The 20,409-nt window shown below is 37.3% G+C and overlaps 1 protein-coding gene across 4 annotated transcripts in view; it reads left to right on the top strand.

Moving 5' to 3' along the window:
• Window positions 1-20,409, top strand: part of NRXN3 (neurexin 3) — a 1,617,581-nt gene that overhangs the window by 549,148 nt on the left and 1,048,024 nt on the right. The window lies entirely within an intron of this gene.

Here is a 20,409-nt window from a genome sequence, read left to right as displayed (position 1 = left end):
CTGTATAATATAATAACATCTCTGTATAATATAATAACATCCATTACTGGAGCAGAACAAATGAGAGCTACATGCAACATTAGTGAAACTCACAGTCATACTCTTGAATGAAAAAAGCAAATTACTGAATATGCAGAATGATACTATTTAGATAAAGCTTGTAAACACTTAAAATAATCCAAAATGTTTCATGTGTGGTTTCACATATATTAGTAACATAAAAACATGCATGGACATGACAAATGTCCCTTTTAGAAGGAAGAAAGTGGGACTGCTACAAGAATATTGACTTATGCCGGTAATATTTTATTTCTTCAAAAAGAATCTGAAATACATCAGAATGTTAGGAATTAATAAAAGCCAAGTTATAGGTACACAGATATTTACTATGTTATTATTTCTACTTGTTTGAATGTTTGAAATATTTCAAAATTAAATAAAGAACCACCCAGCCTCACTGAGAAGTGTGTGCTGAGTGCTCTACTAGGTTTATTCACAAAGTTCCTAACACTCCTTGCTCTCAATGGCACTGATTAAAATTTATGATTCAACCAAATTATATATGACCACATAGCATAACTGTTCAGACTCATTTGGAAAATGTCAAAATTGTGAATGTTAAATTCTAAAATATCAAGGGTCAACTATAGACATACAAAGCCAACTAGGGACATAAAGAATAAAAATGAAAACAAAATAAAAGCTGTTTAATAATAGAGTTCAAAACAATATAGAATCTCTTCTTCTCTGCTAAGATCAGGCCAGAGATTGGCATTTGCCTTCCTGAAGGATTGTCTGTCCATATGAGTAATAGCTAGCAGGAAAACCCACACAGGTTCATATGATACAAACCAAAACGAAACAACCTTCTCACACGAAGGGAAAAGAAAACTTCGCAAAATGGCTGCACCTTCCCAAATACATCCTTCAACAACCCAAACAGATTTTCCATCCTTGACCTTCTCGTTGGAAACCTCTCCTTAAGCAGTTACACACAGCTCTGCAAATGTTAGAGTGACATTTGGACTGGGCTTGCGTGATCAGCTTGCCTGCTCTTCTGGGCTTCCCCGGGGGCCTGCCAAGCTCCAGCTCGTTGGTATTAGCCTTGCAGGCCTCACCTCCCAGAGCTAGCAATAACATTTACCAGCTACAGTTTTCTCCATTTTCAAATATTTCCTCTGGCCCACGTGACAGTGATCCAGCCCCTCTATAGAGTGGAACCTGAAACGAGTGGTTTAAAGAAAGGAGAGCCCTCCTGTAAGAACTTTTAACATTTACTTTTCATTAAAGGTTTTACTTGTGGTTTAATCGAACTCTCCCACTAGAATTCTGGTATGTTTGGGAAAAATTAATTACTAAAATCTTACATCTCTGGGAGGTGGGGCACATGTTTGAGCATTCTCATGTCAGTGAAAACTCAGAAAAACAATGCATCTGGTTGGAAAGGAATCAAATCTGAGCTTTTGCCGAAAGCTTTTTGCAATCCAAAGAAATCTGGAATGACCAGGAAATTCTAAATCATAACCGTGGAAAAAAGTTTCAGAGCCTTGTTATGTCTAATATGTGACAGGGACTGGGTCTAAGGACCTTCATAAAGTGAGGTGCGTTGTCTCTGTCATTTGTTGTATCTCCAAGGCCTGAATGAATGGATGAGGAATGAATTGAATATTTTTCCAAAAGCTAATGAGTCATGAACTAATATTATCCTTATTTCACGAATGAGAAACCTGAGACTCAACTGAGAGATCAAGTGACTTGTTCAGTCACAGAGCTAATAAGTGCCAGGCCTCATATCGAGGCTGAGAACTTTATTGTGCTGTTGTAATCTGTACTAGTAGAGATACATATGTGTTCAAATGTCATGATAAGCACTGGCAAGGAGAGTTAAACATGAATAAGAACACAGTTGAGTTTCAACTCATAAGTGTAGGAGGAAACAGGAAAAGAGAGGATCACCAGTAGACAAACACCACATTAATAAATGTTGCAAGCAAGATCACTGATGGATACTAACATTAGTGGGTAAGAGTTTGAGGAGAATGACATTTGCATAGGCTCAAAGTATCTTCTCTAATACATGTATCAACTACAAAGGAAAATACAATCATTTAGAAGTGGAGAGACCTGGAACCTGGAAGATACTGACTTTATTAAATAAGCAGGAAATTATCACCAGGAACAAGGCATATGGATATCATGACCCCCTTGACAGAATGCGCTGAAAAGGACCCAATATCGTTTTTATGGTGTTCTTGCCGAAAACATGTAACTTCTCTCCAATCCTGAAAAAACACTGGACAAAACCAAAATGAAGATCTTTAATACAATATCTGACTAGTTCCCTTTAAAAAGACATGAAAAACAAGAAAAGACCGAGGAACTATTGTATACTGGAAGAGAGCATAGCAAAATAACATCTATTGTGATGTAGGATCCTAGAACAGAAAGAGAAAAGCATATTAATGGGAAAATAGTAAAATTTGAATAAGGCCTGAAGTTTAAAATATTGAATCAATGTATATTTGCTATGACTGATAATCATACTATGGTAATGTAAGAGGTTATTAGCATTAAGGGAAGTAGGATGAGGGGTATAAAAAAGTCAGTATAATTTTTGTAGCTTTTCTATAAGCATGTAAGTTTGAAATAAAAAGTTTAAAACAAAGCAAAAAATGAGCAGAAAATACATTTGTCCTTCCAGTTTGCTTACAGAATCGAGAGAGAGGCAAACATGTAAACTAAAGTACCCACACAAAATAGTCCTGTAGGCACGGCTGATAATAAATGTATGTACCAGATAGAAGGCCATGGAAAAGGGTGGTCATCTTACCTGGGAAGAGAGCACAGGTGGCCCTCAGTCTTCATAGAGAAGATGATGCTCAAAGATTTTTTATTTATCCACTATCTGAGCACCTACTATGGACCAGGCACTCTTCTAGAAAATAGCTACATCGTGGTAAACAAAAAAGAAAAGGTATCTGCATTAATGAAGCTTACAGCCTAGAAGAAGTCAGATAACACATGAGCAAAAAACAAAAACAAAACCCCCAAAAATAATTAGATATTTTAGGTATTGTCATGAAAAATAAATGAGCTGATGTGATAGAATATGCTCAGGGAGATAGAGAATTGGGGAATACCTTTCTGAGAAGATGATAGTTAAGCTATTTGGGCTAAGGCCTGAATGGGAAAGAGCCAGCCATGCAAAATGAACAAGGAGCAGGTAATACCATACCGAGGAAATGGGTTGGCTGAATGCCCAAATGCAAGAACAAATTAGTATGTTTGTGCTTAAGGAAACAAAAGTAGGCCAGCATGCTGGGCTGTAATGGACAAGGAGGCAACAGTAGATGATGAGCTATAAAGTAAGGTCACCAGGCAGCTCTAAGTCCAAACTGGCACACTTTTGAGAAAATGGTGGTGCTATTAATAATTACACCAGGACAACAGAAGTGAAATGAGACTGTCTGGCCAAACCTGGACATAAGATCATCCTTTAGCAAGGAAGCAAATCATGTAGGACTTGGTGAGCCAGCCAAAGAATACGAAGTTATTGCCAGTGCATTAGGAAGCATGGGAAGTTATAACAAGGGTAGGAGGTGATTGTTCTGGCTGCCATGTGGAGAACCCACTATTGAGAATAAAGAATGAATGTAGGGGAGATCATTAGGAGATGGTTTCAGAAGTCTAGTTAGAAGACAGAGGATGGGGGCTTGGACTAGAGGAGTAGACTTGGGAGAGGAGAGAACTGGACAATAGTAGAGTCAATGAGCCTTGTGTGTTCTTAGAAGATAGGCTGAGAATATTTTAGACAAAGGGAGTGGCTTGAGCATAGTCACAGGGGCAGGGCACATTTCAGGAGCCAAGAGTGTGTTCTGTTGTCAAAGTGAAAGGAACAGAAGGAGCAGGCCATTAGGCTAGAGATAAGACCAGGGGCCAGATCGTATGTGATTTAGAATTCAAGGCTACATAGTAAGAACTATGGTGCCAGTGAAAGTGATATGATTCGATTTGTTTTAGAAATATGATTCTAGTCCAACTATAAGAGAAAAATAAAAAGATAAAATGAAAAGAAAAATACAGTGAAAACAGGATAGCTTTTGCCAGTTAGAGAAATAAACAAGAAGCAAGACATTTTGAGGATGGTACAACAATGTGGGAGACATTTTTAGTTTTTACTGGAAATTGCCCACCCATTCATCAGACACACCCTCCATCATCTAGTGTTTTACAATATAAATATTTGTTGACTCAAGGACTGCTGAACACTGTCACTGAGTCATAAAGACGGCTCCAAGAGGAAAACTTTGGGCACAAATTAATGCTATGTACCCTTTACTTTCCATCTTCTGCTCCAGTGCTATTCTTGGCCCACTCATTTCTAAGTTTTAGCAATATTTCTCAGGCTGGTGTGCCTCACATGCAATTCGGGCAAGCTAAATATGGTGATGGAGCCAGATAACTTGTTCCCTGTAGACTCATGAACTCATCAGCTGTGGGCTGGTAATATAATTTTCAATATACTTTGCCAGCCCTATAAAACAGCTTTCTGCTTGCAGAGAAATGAAGCCCTGACAAGAAGTGTTTATGACTTAATTTTAGCTGCGTTCTTCATTGTTGCTGTAGTAGTAGCCTGTGTGTGATACATCCTAGTTATCTGCCAGATAGTTACAACTTTGTTGTTGTTGTGTTTGGCAAGCTAAGGACAACATTAGACTTTGCTTAATACCTACCCCACAATCCTATTTCAATAGTGGCTATAGCATGTACCTCCATGTTTATGAAGAAATGAATCAAGATACAGTTGTTGGATACCTAACGGCTATGGCTCATACCTTGATGAAACTATCTGATACCTTATCCTTCTAGATAAAGTTCCTGTAAAATGATATTGTTAGACGGCTTGAGAATGGGAAAATCTGAGATATGCTACACCTATATCCAGTCAAATGATTATCCTCCTGCTGACTAGTTGTTTTTATTCTTCTCCACAGTGTACTACAATAACTATTTACCATTCATATTTCAGACTAATAAGGATACTTCTATTCAGCCATTACATAACATGACTGTAGCTAAAATTAAAGCTGTACAAAGTAGGAAATTTGTTTTATTCATTGCTAGATCCTCATGGTCTGGAACAGCGCCTGGAACAATAGTATGTACTCAAAAACTATGTGTTGAATAAATAAGCTCAAATATTGACATATTAAATTTACCCTAGTGATGTGGGAACTAATACTACAAATAGTGTAGTCATCTCCCAAGAAGGGCATATTCTCCTGAGGTTGACCAGGGGGTTGATGAATTGATGCATCAGCCCTGATACATGATATAGTGTCCCACAGTCATTCCAATAACATTCTAAGATCTGCAAAACTATAACTACATATTTGAATTCAAATCCAGGGACAGTTTATTAACCTGGGTAACTCTTGATTCTACTGTACACAAATTTAGAGTTGAAATTTCTCTTTATTAATTCTCTTTTTTTCCTCTTAGCCACAGTCTCTAAAAAAGATATCTTTTATTTCATGTCCTGTATGAGTTGTATGTAATGTCTGGCTCTGTCACCATTCCTTTGTATTTTCATTCCATAGCTAACTCTCCTTAAGAAGTGCTGTAATAGCATATATTTCAATGTTCACAAAAAACACAAGAGCAATGTTCTGAACCAAGTGACTCAATAGATCTTTATGTGTTTTATATATACTTATGTATATTATACACATATGTATTTAATCATCTGTTTCAGAATGTTGTTGATTATGTTTTACCTGATTTTGGAAGCAGGATTCCAAATAAGGACAATAAAAAGCAAACTTTTTCATATCTCTATAAGAAGGGAAATCAAGGCTTTAAAATATTACCTCAGTTTCCTCAGGTATGAAATAAAAGGTATGAATGCAGGTAAATTTCAACTTTCTAACTCTAAATTTCTATGCAATTCAGGGACAGTAATATGACAACTTCTATGCTTTTTTTTTTGATAAAGTGACAAGAAACCGATTTTACTTTAATCAGTTTATCAGACTTCTTAAATTTTCTTTGTTGACTTGACTTTTCTAGGAAATTTATCCTATATCCTAATCCTAGACAACATAATTTTGGTTCATGTTGTATTTGTGACCCAGTTTGTCCTTGGAAGAAGTATGTATAGAATCGAGGTTTGTTGAACTGGTGCATTGTGAAATAATTGGTGGGAAGAAAGTGTATTTTCTTCTGCTACCCTAAAGAATTTATCTCTCTGATCTGGCCTCAGATAATATGAAAGCACCCACATTCTAGTGAGTACAAATGTATGCAGAACAGTTCAGGTATCTAGCCCTTCAACATAGGTCATTTGCAAATCAAAAACGTTAACATCTAGATTAGATAAGACAACAACATCAAACATTCAGTTGACCATTAATCATTTTTCCAAAATCAGCTCAATGATGTTGTGTAATAATATTTTAGAATAAAGCAAAGGTAATGGGTATAAAAATCCATTCATTTACAGATCTATACCTGCAGTCAAACATCCTTCTTGATGGTTCAGAGCTAAAGCCTTTATTCAAATTTTACTAACCAGATATTGTCAATGATAATGAGAGAGTAAATATGTTCTTAGAATACTGAGAAAAGGAATATGGCAGAGTGAGGAAGCAAACTTTGAGCAAAAAATGAGAATGTCTGCACAACAGTGCTGTTCAAGATGAATAGCATAACTGGACTATGATATCAGGCTCAATCACTACACATAGTCTGCCCATGACTGTTATGAGCCATTCTTACCCTCAAAGAAATATAAAAGATTTAACTTTGGGTTCTTGAATGCAATCTCTACCATGATTGTGAAAGTAGATCCATTGTGTAGGGAATTTGAGAACAGAAGAAAGCAGAATATTGCCCTTATTTCTCTATTTAATCAAAGTAGACTTCATAATGATAAGGAAGACTAACAAAGAATTGTAATTAACCCTTTACAATTATGTTCCACTTTACAGTTTGAATTGCAGAGCCCTTTCAAACATATTTTCTTATGCAGTTTTTAAATATGGTTCAATATTTACTTAAGGGAAAAGTAAGGTCCCATGGTTGCGTGTCTGTGAGAAGTGGAGCTGGGACCTCCTAACACCAAGGCTCTTTCTACTGACCAGTGCTACCTGTAACATGGAGGTATCCTCTCATGGAAGCAATGGGCCACCTCTAGACCTCAAGGAAATTCAAACACATATATGCGTGCATATATATACATAACATGTACTGAGCATGGATTATTATCAGGCATGGCTTGGATATTTTCACATTCATACTTCAGGGTTTGCCTTTGTGCTGGATACATTTTCTTTGCAACTCTGGATCCATTTCCAATCTTTCTCCACCCTTCTTCATTCAGTTTTGCACCTTGGAATGTGATTCTATATGGATTGCCCTGACAGCTCCCTTGCCTTCTGTGTTTCAGTTGAATTTGTCCTGTGAAAAATACTCACGGAAGATGAAAGGAAAGGATGAGAATGAGATCTGGGCATTTAATTTCCTGGCTCGTGGAAAGGCTGCCAACTGGCTTGTCTCTTGACTCCAAGGTCTCCACTCACTCTATCTCTTTCCTTTCTTCTGAACTCTAGCAATTGGCCCTCCCCTAGACCCATTAGGGAAAGTAAAAGGCTCTGCTCTTAATAGACCAGAGTACTGCATTGCCCCTAGAGGGCCCACTATCTCTTACCCATACCTTTTAAATCTTACCTTTATTAAACTTTCATCAAATGGCACAATTCAAATGGGCCATCTGTTTTTTAATGGTTTCCTGACTGATTCAGTATTATTATTACACTTGGGAAACTGAGTCCCAACAAGTTTTACCATGAAATAACTTGCAGACCTGAAATTCCACCTAGATCTTCTAACTCTAAGCTTATATGCTTACAGTGACAGCACACCAATCAATGATTCTGAATGGGAGGCTGACCCATATGTGTAATCACAGCTCTGCACAATAGAGCTTTCTTGAATTGACTTAGAGTTAGAGCAATTCTCAGAACCATACCACTGTCATTTATAATGCTTGTATTTTGAAATTTTATAACATGTTTGCACAATAAAGCAATGGCAGAAGTATCTGGAAGAAAATTGGATAAGATTACATCTAGTCTCTCACCACACCACTCAGTCTTCCCTGAATCACCAGAGTTAGTCTAAAAAGCAAGTCTGATCATGTCACTTTCTATCTAAAAATGCTTTCTATTGACTAATATCTAAACTTCCTAACTGTGCTTTTTAGAGTCCTTTATGTGTTCCCCCATCTCAAATTTTACCATTCCTTTCCGTATGCTCTAGTCAAGGGGTTCTCAGCTGGGGGTGACTTTTCCCCCCGAAGGGCATTTGGCAATGTCTGGAGATGTTTTTGGTTGTCACAACCAAAGGGAGTGCCACAGATATCTAGTGGGTGGAAACCAGGGATACTGCTAGATATCCCACAATACACAGGATAGCCTTTGCAGCCAAGAGTTATCTGGTTCAAAATGTCAGCAGTGTTGCTGTTGACAAACTCTAATCTATTCCAGCCACAATAAATTCCTCCTGAACCTTGAATTTTCTGCATGGTATTAGATTGGTGCAAAAGTAATTGCGATTTTTGCAATTAAAAGCAATGACAAAAACTACAATTACCTTTGTATCCACCTAATAACTATCATTCACCAGAGTTTGTGCTTAATATATGATTTCATTTCATGCACTCGTGAAAGCTGCACTTGTACATATGCTGTTTCCTCAGCCAGAGTGCCTTCCCACTCTTCTCTTTGCTCTTTACTCTTATATTCTTGAAACACAGTTTACAGGTCTCCTTCCTAATAATTCTCATCTATACCTTTGTATAGACACCTGAGCTGAATTCTCACATTTTCTTTATTCTTGAAGTATAACAGTTTGCCTGTTTGAGTCTATAATACCCACTTGCTATATTCTCTATTAATGAGGGAGAACATGATGCTGTTTGTGCTTTCCCCCAATTTTAGCACAGTATCTGTTACATATTAGGTATTAGTCATTGAATGAGAGAACAAATATGATTGTAAGCAGTTGATAGAGTTCTGAATAATTGTGTTATGTTTAATTTTGATAAATTAAGTCATTTTAAAATTCAGTGGCAAAAATTGCTATTTAACAAAAGACTCTATAAACTTTTTGGTAAATCAACATTCTATTAGAAGGTATACATTTATAAACCAGAGTCTCTCTATTCCATTTTTTTCTCTTTTGAATATTAAAAATATGAAAGAGTACATGCCTGCTTTTCTTAAAGTGAGAAATATCAATCAAAATTGTTGTCACCCCTTTAGAGTGCTCTAACTTTTGGGGAATGAGAAGCCAATAGGACCATATGTAATGGCAGCACTCCGTTGAGAAGGTAAAGTTAGTTTTCAGCCTTGTCCACAAGAGGGAGGACATCACCCCACATCCATTTTGTTGATTCCCTGCAAGCGCTGGGTCTGTTTGGAGCTGGAGATTTATGTTGCTCCCGCTGTTGCAAAATACAGATTTAGAACCTGGCAGGCATTCTTGCATAGATTTGCACGCAGTTTAAGATCAGCCCAGTTTGGGTGGAGGGAAAGCAATCTGGGTATTTTGGAAGCTTTGTTAGAATAAAACACACTTAAGCAGCGTGTGACGCCAGTTGCTGCATGAATGAGCAGGAGAGTGTCTTGAAGGTACAAAAAGAGAAAAGGGTGAGGGATGTGACAATTTGGTGGTAATTTGCTTACAAGGTTGACCAGGAGAGTGTCTTCTTTTCAAAGGAGATGGCTTAAGGGCTGGTGGGAGTATAGTGCTAGGAATGAATGTCAGCTTGATATGCTAAAAGCAAAATGAGAGCAGCAAAGTCCACTTCGTGAAGTTACGGAGCTAATTGCTCATAATACTGTATCATTGCCAGTGGGCCTCCTGCATTCACTAGCAATATCACATGAATTGCATACTCTAGTACTTTTGCTTTACTTCTTTGCCAGTCTGGCTTTGTCTTTCAAGAGTCCAGGAGATGTAAGTGGTATCACTTCCTTGCAGGTGTAGGCAAGAAGATCCTGGTTATCCTTCTCTTCCTACAGTCCATTTTCCTTATAGTTTTCACTTTTCTTTTTGATTAGGACTTTATCACGCCTAAAACAACATATGCACTAGTAAGATTAAAGACGTTTGAGCTCTAAGTTTTAGTTATTTTCTGTGTCTTCAGATGTTCAGATACACTAATTTGATTAAAGAAAGTGAAGTGGGAAAATGGAGAAAGGAAGAAAAGTTGCCTGCTAGGGGTTTTCTCTTTCAAGTTAATCAAAAAAGAGCATGCCAACCAAATAATCATTAGCCCAAAGTAAGAAAAGGGGCACAACCCGATGTCATAAGTCTCAAAAATTAGGAGCAAGACAGAGAATTCTGAAGCCAACCCAGGAGGAATGGTCAAGCATGATGAGCCTGCTAGCCCCACCTATGTTCCTAAGGTACAGTACTATCCACTTGGTAAAAATGCTGAGAATTATTACTAATATCCTTATATATGAAAAGAAACTTAGTATATATTCGTACCTGTTCCCACTGAAAACTGAAGAGTAGTGGAAATGGCTATAGGAGAAAAAAATATATGTAATAGAAACAGACAACAGGACTGAGAATCAAAAGTCACCAGGAGCTCATGAATTCCCCTCCATTGCCTTGGGATATTCTCTTTAACCAGGCAGAGTTACTTCTGGAATAGGACACTTAACGAAGCTTCAGGAATAAGACCACAGTCCAGATAGCTAAATGAAGCTTATACATAGCCCTGACAGAGCCCTTGATGTCTTCCCTCCATTTCCTGAACATATTCTGCTGTCTCTGAAGCTACAGAAAAAAAGTATATAGGACACAAAATATTACACAATTAAACTGTAGTTAATTCTAGGTGGCAAGAAGTCATTGAAACTGTGTCTGAACAATTAGGAACTCAGGACGTACATGACTGTAAGCAAGGTAAATGGGAATTACATGGCAATACAAATGCAAAGCAATGGAACAGTAAAGTTAAAAATAGAAAAAAGGAGAAAAGCTTAGAGAAGTCAAACAATTTGGTCTAGAGGAAAAGCAAAAGAACAGAAAATATCCCATGAGCTGCATTCTGTAGCTCAATTTGCATTATTGAATGACTTAAGAAAAATTGAATTAATGCCACAAGAAAAAAAAAACATTTTCTGAAAGGAAAAGGGAGATTGTAGACTAAAGGCAAAAAAAAAAAAAAAAAAAAAAAAAAAAACATAACAATCTGATCACATAACTTGAAATAATTAGTAACAACAGGGGGTGGAAAAGATATGGCTAAAAACTGAAATATTGCCAGAGGGAAAGTGCTGGAGATCATCACACTTAATGCTGATGAAAAAACCAGAGATTAAATTCATCATAGAGAAACTGAGATATAAAGAAGGCAGATGGTATAATTAGATCCCTGAAAGAGAAAACCTAGGTACTTCAACAAAGAAACTACTCAAAGGTATCAAACTGGAAATTTTTCTTGATATAAAGAACTGACTCTGTATGCCATAAATATGTGCACCTATATTATTTACATAATCATTAATTATATACTCACAAAAATAAAAAACAACCTGGGTAAACTAACTTATTTTTAACTTCAGAAATCTACACCCCCCCCCCAAAAAAATAAAAGACATTACAATAAAATTCAAGCATTCAAAAGATGAAATAAAGTTACTCAGAAATGGAAACGCTTGGTGAGAACAGTGATAGCATTTAAATAAATAAGAAATACATGGTACACATTATAAATATAAAACAAAGTATACATATGTCAGAGGTCCCCCAATCACCCTCAATCTGCATCATCCTCTAGAAGGACTCATAGGACCCAGGAATTAGAATATTTATGAGTATGGTTTATTATAGCAAAAGTTACAGAGTAAAATCAGCAATGGAAAAAGGCACATGCGGGTAAAGTCTGGAGGAAATCAGGCACAGGTTTCCAAGAGTCCTCTCCCAGTTGAATCACAAAGGATGTGCCTAATATCTCCAGCAATGATGTGTGGCAAGACACACGAAGTGTTGTCAACCAGGGAAGCAACCCTGGAGTCCAGGTTTTTACTGGGGTTCAGTCACATAGGCATACGATGCTTACATGACTGACTTAGTTACCGAGGCTCCAGACCCCCAGAGGGAAAGCAAGTGTTCCTCATAAATTATATGCTTAGCATAAGCTATCTAGACCAACTGGTACAGTCTGATTCAAGGCCCTAGGCTTGCAAAAACACTGTTATTGCTCAGAAATTCCATGAGCTTAATACACAGGAGCTGGTGAAGGGCCAGTCATGCAAATAGGCCTTTCTTGGGAATGCACAGTTTGAACAACTCAGATCTTTTGAGTTAACCCTTTCTTACACAATGTGTGATCAAAATAGCAAAAAATCATACATGAAGGAGAAAATGTCAAAGAATAATGTTCTCATTTTTCATAGGAAGAGGGCAGTTTTACTGGGTAAATTTGCAGGAGGGAGTTCAAATTATAACACCAGGCTGGGCATGGTGGCTCATACCTGTAATCCCAACACTTTGGGAGGCCGAGGAGGGTGGGTCACCTGAGAGGTCAGGAGTTGAAGACCAGCCTGGCCAACATGGGAAACCCCGTCTCTACTAAAAATACAAAAATTAGCCGGGTGTGGTGGCATGTGCCTGTAGTTCCAGCTACTCAGGAGGCTGAGGCTCGAGAATTGCTTGAACCTGGGATGCAAAGGTTGCAGTGAGCCAAGATTGCGCCACTACCCTCCCACCTGGGTGACAGAGCGACAGAGCGAGACTGTTTCAAAAAACAAAAAGCAGAAACAAATAATAACGCCAATCTTTTTATGTGTTTAATAAGATCTTTTGTAAATTTTAGTGAGTTATCTTGGAAGGTAGTACCTCATAAAAAGATAGTTGAAATTCGGAGTTTTTTCTTTTGCTAATTCATGTAATATTAAAGTTTACTTTAATGAAAGTAGCACATATAGATTTTTCTCTAAAGAGTTTGTCTATTTATTCTTCTTTTTGCATGTGTGTGAGTGTATATATATATATATATATATATATATGCATGCACTTAGAAAAGTATGTAGAAATATGCCTCTCTACTGTTAATGATGGTGGCATGATTTGAAAGCTTAATTTTTTTTCTTTATGTATGTCTACATCTCTTATATTTTAAAATGATGAACATGTACTATTAAAAAAATAAAATCTCTGGCTGAATGCAGGGACTCACATCTGTAATCCCAGCACTTTGGGAGGCCAAGGCGGGAGAATCACTTGAATCCAGGTGTTAGATAACAGCTTTGACAACAAGGCGAAACCCTGTCTTTACAAAAACAAACCCAAAAGTAGCCAGGTATGGTGGTGCTCCTGTAGTCCTAGCTACTTGGGAGGCTGAGGTGAGAGAATTATTTGAGCCCAGGAATTCAAGGTTAAGTGAGCTATGATTGTACCACTGCACTCCAGCCTGTGTAACAGAGTAAGACCCTGTCTCAAAAAAAGAAAAAAGTTCTTCTTTTTTTTTTTTTTTTTTGGTGCTGCAATTTTATTAATTAAAAATGTGAGTGAATAGGACAGGGTTGGGAATAAGATTATCCTGGTTTTTAGTTTCAGTTCTTGCAGGAGAACCAGTAGAAGAGCCCTGTGGCCTTGGAATTACACTTTCCTCTTCTGAAATACAGGAGTAATAAAACTGGATTTCAAAGGACAGTTGTCAGAATAAAATGAGAAAATAAATTCATTCATATTTTCATTCAAGTGCAACAAGTATTGGTCAAAGTATTGCTGTGAAAGCATTTTGCAAATGTGGAAAGCCCAATATAAATATAAGGAAATGTAATTTTCAATAGAAAAGCTTTTCTGTTGAGTGACACAGAACAGCAATGCATGCTAAAAATAATGAATAAATGTATACATATTGTCACTCCAAACTACAAAATTTGGAATCTAAAGTCTTAATTTGATACTTGATTTTTCTTTGAAAAGGGAGGAGGATAATGAAAGACTGAGGAAATCATAACTCTCTGAGACAAGTTTAACATAGACTGGGAAGAGTGGCTTTTATTTTGAAGGGAATTTAAGCATCTTATACATAAAAGAAACATGCATTAAAAAAGTGAATACTATGATTTTCTTTCTCCCTGGATTGCTTCTTTAACACAATAATTTTACAGAAAACTTTTGCCATTCTAAGTGTTATCATATAGCTCAATTTTCCAGTGCCAATCCCTTCCTTTATTTGGAGGAGCCTCTGAATGCCAGTGGGGAGGTAGCTTTTCCTCTTACTGGTCAGAAGATGGAAATTTAGAGAGAAGTCATTGATTATGAGATTGAAAAGCAATCACACAATAAGTAAACTATCAGACAGTAAAAACAAAAATTGGTACTAAAATGTGTTTTAAAATGGCACAATGATTAAATAAAATTAATTACTTATAACCTCAAGAAATAGAAATGGGCTTACTATGACAAATACAGATATATACCATGTAGGCCTAAGAAAAATTTTATGAAGAAAGGTATGTGAAATATTTTTAATAGCCAAAAATAGAGGAACTCTGGAATGGGCGGGAAAGGAGCTTAGCAGACCTTCTCTGTGAAACAGTCATGTAGCTGGTGAAAATTATTAAAACACACACACACAAAAGAAGCTAAGACACACATTTAAAAATTGTCATAAGGACACACAGCAAACAGAAAAACATTTATTCAAGACATCTATTAAATATCGATTAGAAATATGGGAGGTGTGACATTTAAACTGTAACCTGCTCACATCCCCTACCTCACCCCTGCTCCTTGTTTTGGAAGCCAAAAGGACAAGAGCTTCCTTGCCTGCCAGTTACCAGTCTAGGGCTACAATTTAACCCCAGAAGGGGCAGGCTACTGGTGCCTCTCATTTTCTCCAGATCCATGTTGCAGAAGCAGCATTCTGGGTAGGCGTAGCCAAGAACATTGGGCTCACTTCTTTTATCCAGCCCCCGTTTATAGGGTATAAACTCTATCCAAATTGTGGCAGACCAATATTAATGGGTGTCCAATTGCCTCTTCCTCACCTTGCTCACAGGGCAGAGGTTCCATGCTGGGAAGGGCAAGCTGAAAAGGCCTGAGTCTACCATCTTTCCCAGCTGCCCACTTATACAGTGGTAGTATCACCCGGGTGGAAGTGGGCCACTATTTGTACAACCAACTGGGCTGTAATGGCACAGAAATTCTGCCCAGGGATAGATTCAGACTGTAACAATAAGAGTTTACACTCTGCCTGAAGTCACTGACTATCTGAAACAGAAGTTAGAGAAGTTCATGGCTAAGGGTTTTCTTAAACAATGGAGATCTCAATGGCAAGCAGCTTATAGAGAGCAGACAACTCTATGATACCAGTAGCAAAGAGCAAACTGGTAAGGTAGTCAGAAGTTGAGTAGACAGAATCAGGGAATGAGAAAGCCCTGAAGAGCCCTCTGGGGATCACACTTATCCCTGAGGGTCTGGAAAGTTGTACATATTTGCAAGGCTACACCATTCAGAGGTAATTAGAGTAAGACACAGGGCAGATTTAAAAGCATTCTCAAGCCAGACACAGATGCATCATCCAGGAGGAAGAGTCTTATTGGTTCAGAAGGCTTAGACACCATCTCTCAACCAATACTGGCTGAACAATAAGCTAATCTTACCCAGGTGCTGTTCCTAGGAAAACAAACTTAAAGTCATTCATTCTTGGTGGTCTGGAAGACTGTGTTTATTCTGAAGGCTGAAACTTCTCAAGAGTGAGAGGAGGGTAATTTCTAAGCTAACAGTCCTTGGCTGAACATGAGGCAAGATCATAAACTTCCTCAAAGCAGTCTCTAAGTCACACATGTCCAACAGACAAAGGGAAAAAATCTAACTGACCAAGGGGGCTTAAGTACAATATTTGATCAATAAGTTACTTATATTGATACAGGGACAGTACTCACAGGAAGGCAAACCAAAAGATAGGGCAACCTTTCTGTGGGGGGAGACCAGAGTCGTTTACTGAGAAAATACAAGTCGCAGAATTGTCTCTATCAAATCACTAAATAAATGAACATATGAATAAACAAACAATTAGAAATAAACCTAGAGGTAACAGGGTTAGTGTCTAGACTTGTTGCCATGAATTATCTAAAATGTCCAGCTTTCAACAAAAAATTATGAGAATGCAAATAAATAGGAAGTGTTACCCATACACAGAAATAAATGCAGGCAATAGAAACTGCCTTTGAGCAGGCTTATATATTGGACTTAAAAGACAAAGAATACAAGTAACTATTATAAATATGTTCAAACAACTAAAGGAAATTATGCTTAAAGAATTAAAGGAAAATGAGAACAATTATTAAGTAGATAATAAAATAATAAAAATTGTAATATATATTGTATATATCTATTTATTTATCTATCTTCCAATAGAAATTTTAGAGTTGAAAAGCACAAAAACCTAAATGAAAAATTCACTAGAGGAGCTCAAAGGTAGATTAGAGTTGGCATAAGATAGAATAATTGTATTAGTCTGTTCTCACACTGCTGATAAAGACATACCCAAGACTGGGTGATTTATAAAGAAAAAGAGGTTTAATGAACTCACAATTCCATGTGACTGGGATGCCTCACAATCATGTTGGAAGGTGAAAGGCACCTCTTACATGATGGAAGACAAGAGAGGAAATGAGAGCCAGGCAAAAGGGGTTTCCTCTTATAAAGCCATCAGATCTTGTGAGACTTATTCAGTGTGATGAGTAGAGTAGGGGGGAAACTGCCCCCATGATTCAAATATCTCCCACCAGGTCCCTTCCACAAGATGTAGGAATTATGACAGCTACAATTCAAGATGAGATTTGAGTAGAAACACAGCTAAACCATATCATTCCACCCTGGCCCCTCCCAAATCTTATGTCCTCACATTTCAAAACCAATCATGCTTTCCCAACAGTCCCCCAAAGTCTTAATTTATTTCAGCATTAACTCAAAAGTCCACAGTCCAAAGTCTCATCTGAGCCAAGGCAAGTCTCTTCTGCCTATGAGCCTATAAAATCAAAAACAAGTTAGTTACTTCCTAAATACCATCAGGGTACAGGCATTGGGTAAATATAGCCATTCCAAAGGGGAGAAATTGGCCATAACAAAGGGGCTACAGGCTCCATTCAAGTCCTAAATCCAGTAACTTCGTCATTAAACCTTAAAGTTCCAAAATGATCTCCTTTGACTCCATGTCTCACATCCAGATAATGCCAATGCAAGAGATGGGTTCCCATGGCCTTGGGCAGCTCCACCCCTGTGGCTTTGCAGGGTACAACTCCCCTCCTGGCTGCTTTCATGGGCTAGTTTTGAGTGTGTGTGACTTTTCTAGGTGCACAGTGCAAGCTATCGGTGGATTTACCATTCTGGGGTCTGGAGGATGGTGGCCTTCCTCTCACAGCTCCACTAGGCAGTGCCCCAGTGGGAGCTCTGTGTGGGGACTCACACCCCACATTTCCCTTTAGCACTGCCCTAGCAGAGGCTGTCCATGAGGGCTCTGACCCTGGAGCCCATCTCTGCCTAGACATCCAGCCATTTCTATACATCCTCTGAAATCTAGGTGGAAAGAAAAATTAATGAAAATAAATGAACGAAGCCTTGAAGAAATATGGGCACCATTAAGTGTACCAACCAATGTCTAGTAGGACAACCAAAGAACAGGAGAGAGAGAAAGGGACTGAAAAAATATTAAAATAATTACGGGAGAGAACTTTTCAATTTTAATGAAAAACACTTATTTACACAGACAAGAAGCTCAGTGGATTCTGCATAAAATAAACACAAAAAGATCCACATCTAGACGCATTACAACAAAAATGTTGAAAGCCAAAGATAAAGAGGAAACCTGGAAAGCAGCAAGAGAAAAAAAAATGACTCATCATTTACAAGGGCACCACAGTAAGATTAACAGAGCTGACATCTCTTCAGAAACAAAGGAGGCCAAAGGCAGTGGGGATGGCATTCAAAGGGCTGAAAGAAAAGTAACTGTCTCCAGTCAAGAATTCTATATCCAGCAAAACTGTGCTTCAAAAATGAAGGTAAAATTCACACAGTCCTAGATAAACAAAAACAGAAAATTCATTACTAGCACACTTACCGTACAAGAACTGCTGAAAGAACTAAAGGCTGAAAGAAAGTGACAGCAGATAGCAATTTGCATTTACATTAAAAAAAAATAAAGGGCTCTATAAAGGTAATTAGGCAGGTAATGACAAAACATGGTATAATTATACATTTTTTCTTATCTAATTCTAAAAGCAATCACATAAACAGTATCTATAAAATAGTATTGTTATGCCTATAAGATATAGAATTGTAATATATTTGACAATAAAACATGAATGAAGCTCTATTGGAAAAAGGAAGTGACAGAAGGTGGTAAGTAGAATACACAGGGAGAAATGAAGAGAGTCAAAGATGATAAATAATAAGCTTTATTTAAAAAATCTATATATTTGAGCTCTCTTTTTTTTTTCTCTTAACTTCTTAAAAGAGACATAAGTTGGCTGGGCAGAGTGGCTCATGCCTGTAATCCCAGCACTTTGGGAGGCCGAGGTGGGTGGATCTCGAACTCCTGGAGGTCAGGAGTTCGAGACCAGCCTGGCCAGCATGACGAAACCCTGTCTCTACTAAAAATACAAAATTTTACTGGGCATGGTAGCAGGCACTTGTAATCCCAGCTACTCGGGAGGCTGAGGCAGGAGAATCTCGAACCGGGAAGGCAGAGGTTGCAGTGAGCTGATATCACGCCACTGCACTACAGCCCGGATGACAAGAGTGAAACTCTGTCTCAAAAAAAATAAAGATATAAGTTTTTATAAAGGAATTATGACAATGTATCGTTTGGTTTGTAATATATATGGACACGCGAATAAGAGAACAAAAAGAGTGGAAGGGAAGAAAGCTATATCTATGAGTAAACGTTCTATGTCTTACTGGAATTGAATTAGTATAAAGATGAAGTAGATTCTGGTAAATTAACATGTATATTGTAAGCCTTAGAGCAACCAATAAGAAAGTATCACAAAAACATAATTAACATTATTAAAAGAATTAAAATAGTATGCTTGGAAGTATTCACTTGAGACCAAAGGAGATAATAAAAGAGAAAAAGAGGAACAGGATAGAATAACTATTTAAGTGCCATTAGGTGGGCATCCCATGATGTGGTCTCTCAGTACTCAATAATCTGATTGATTTAAGATTGAATAACGCTCTCTTATTTGGCTCATTTTTTCCCTAAAATTAATATTCTATTCATGGCTCTCCTTGTGTTTAAAATTTTTTAAAAAATTAATATGAATCCATATAACATTTTGTTTCAATTGACTTCAATATTATATTTACTGCTTCATCATTCTCCTCTTAAAGATATTACTTATAGAACACATTCACAGAAATGCACACAAAGATACACATTGAGATACACACTTTATTTTGTATCATTAGTTGTTTAACTACATGCTCACCTGATATTTATTCTCTGATGCTACCAATATTGATATAAGGATGCATTAATTTATATGTATGTTCTGGCCCTACACATATCTAGAGGAAAAAAGCAGCCATTGATTTTGAAATGTATTTCAGTGGGATACATCAAAGCAACCATTTCATGGCTCACTTCATATCCTAATATCTCTTAAAGAAGAGTGTGTTTGTATGTAGAAGTAGGTGCATACTAATGATTAATGGTGCTCACAATTACACAGAGAGCACTGCATATTCATATAGAGCAATATGTTTAGAAATACATATATGTTTATATAATTTTGTATATTTATAATATATGACTTTAGTGAATGGCATGTTTGTATATGCGTCCACGTACACACACAAGAACTTCTATCATGAAGTGTTATGGATGCGCTTTGGTGCTTGGAAACATGGGTGTGCTCCAGGCATAGCTCTATGACAATTTGGTAGGACTGTTAAGTATACAGCTGGGGGAATCAGACTGCCTGCATGCAACTCCCAGCTCTGCCATTTATTAGACATGTTACTTGATATCTAGAAAATGTGATTGTGCTTCATGGTGTTCTTGAAGATTAAATGACTTCTTAATGCATATAAAGTCCTAGAAAGCACCACGCAAATAGTAAATGCTCAATTTTAGGTACCATTATTGATCTTCTTTTGATTCTGCCCTTCCAGGAGATAAAAGATTTGTTTTGCTTTGTTTCACATCTGGATAATGTGTTAAATTTAGATTGCTTTGATCTTCATAACATGTCTTATTGTAATGATGTTTGCAATTGTCACACTTTTATCTGTAATCCCTTTACAGTTTGCAAATTGTAATTTGCAGCTATTAGCACGTTATGAGTTTTACCTGGGAGATGGCTGATTTTC

The sequence above is a fragment of the Piliocolobus tephrosceles genome, chromosome 6 (genome assembly GCF_002776525.5).
Source record: "Piliocolobus tephrosceles isolate RC106 chromosome 6, ASM277652v3, whole genome shotgun sequence".
Classification (NCBI taxonomy): Eukaryota; Metazoa; Chordata; class Mammalia; order Primates; family Cercopithecidae; genus Piliocolobus; species Piliocolobus tephrosceles.
Note: the sequence above shows the minus strand (reverse complement) of the source record. Positions and strands in the feature narration are given on the sequence as shown.